We start from the raw sequence: 1861 nt of genomic DNA, 5'->3' as shown, positions 1-1861 counted from the left end.
TATTCACTGTAACAGTGGTAGACAGGCAGTTTCAGCGAGCATTATAGCGCAGTATCGACTTCCGTGCTTCGCCTCGTTTAACAGAGAGCTCCTCTGATCCACACCGGGGGAGCAGGGGGCTGTCGAATTAAAGCATGCGGACCCACGTTCAAATTTGGCCTTAGAAAAACGCTCCTAAATGCGTACACACATATTGAAAATAATAACTCATTTCAAAAACTAATAAATCAAAAGCAAATCCTAATGTGATAGAATTCTGAGCGTCACCGGGAGTTCACATGGAACCAGACTATCTGTTGTAAATGCAATCATTGTAAATCTTTTTGTGTTGGAGCATGCTTACCAAGTTTTAATTGAAATGTCTCTATTCAGTTCGGGTCACTAAATCTGCATGTATGGCCAGCTCTATTTAGGCGAACACCTCTATAATACTGCCATTACTAGTCAAGGTGACACTTATTAACAATGCGCCACAACACAAAATATCTTAGCCTATTCCCACATGAGATCAAGTCATCCACAGAGACCAGTGCGTATATTACTTACCCTAGAAAAGATTAATGATGCTAAAATTAAACAGAGAACCGTTTTACACAAGCTGTACAACTAGACATTGAATTGCACTCTGACCAGTTACCTTGTGTGACCGACATAGTTTATTGCAGTTCAGTGCGTTTGAATTGTTATTTACAAAGCGCTGCCATATTTGTATAGTAAATATATATTCATAAGTATCAACTTTATATTTAATACCATAGTGAGGCCTGCATATACGAGCTTATTGTAGTGAAAGGGGCGTACTGAAGAAAAAATACATGATCAAAAACAACTCTATATTATCATATTTTTAAGTAGGGTTGGATGTACATATGCATAGGAAAAATGAATTCAACTTTCAACAAATCACTAAATTTCCATTTTAAAATCAAACACAAATCAAAGTCAAACACTATTTGTTTTTTAGGCGGTCGGCACTAAACTCATGCCCTTTTATAAGAGGTCAAGCCATCTACGTAAGAGCGGAATATATTTCTTATAAATGCGGTTTGCAAAATATGCATACACTGTACACAAAACATAACGTGAGTGTATGTATGTAACATATATAGATATATGAAACGATATATTATTTTGACGCACGCAACAATTCTACTTCTTCCTCTAAGCGTCAAATATATATATATTAATTATATTCAGATAAAACACAATATGGTCATTAAACGAGTGGACAAGTGTGGCAATTGCAAATTTGAATACAATCGTGCATGACATTATTTATTTTGACGTATAAAATGTTGCCTGTTTTATATTTCATGGAAAAAACCACCAAATTACACAAAGAAATATTTTACATCTGTGATCTTGTTTCAGAATTTCCATAAAATAGTTTCCATTCACTATATAACAAGATGTTTTTGTATTTTTGACCTAAATTAAACAAAATACATTATTTGCTAGACTTAATACACACACCTAAATATCTGCCATCAACCCAGCTTTACAACATTAATTTTTGGAACGGAGATGTCACCTCTAACTTATAAATTCTGTGCATCTTTCCTCACAAGACGATCTAACACAAGTTAAATAAGCCACTTCTGGTTATTTGGCACTAAACTATTTATATCGTATCATTACCTTTGGTCCAGATATCTTCAATGAATACTGAAAAAGTTGCATTTGGTATATGACGTACGACAAAGGCTTCAAACGAAATATAAGCGGTAATATGACAAAAATAAACAAATTTCCCAATTTCTGATTACATTTTTATTATTCTGGACAGACAATTGAATATTTCTCATGACATTAAAAAACATGAATACTACGACACGTTTGTAACCGCTCATAACAAATTACA

Source organism: Saccoglossus kowalevskii, chromosome 15 (assembly GCF_978046115.1).
Source record: "Saccoglossus kowalevskii chromosome 15, keSacKowa6.1, whole genome shotgun sequence".
In the NCBI taxonomy this organism is placed as follows: domain Eukaryota; kingdom Metazoa; phylum Hemichordata; class Enteropneusta; family Harrimaniidae; genus Saccoglossus; species Saccoglossus kowalevskii.
This window is presented reverse-complemented; position numbering follows the sequence as displayed.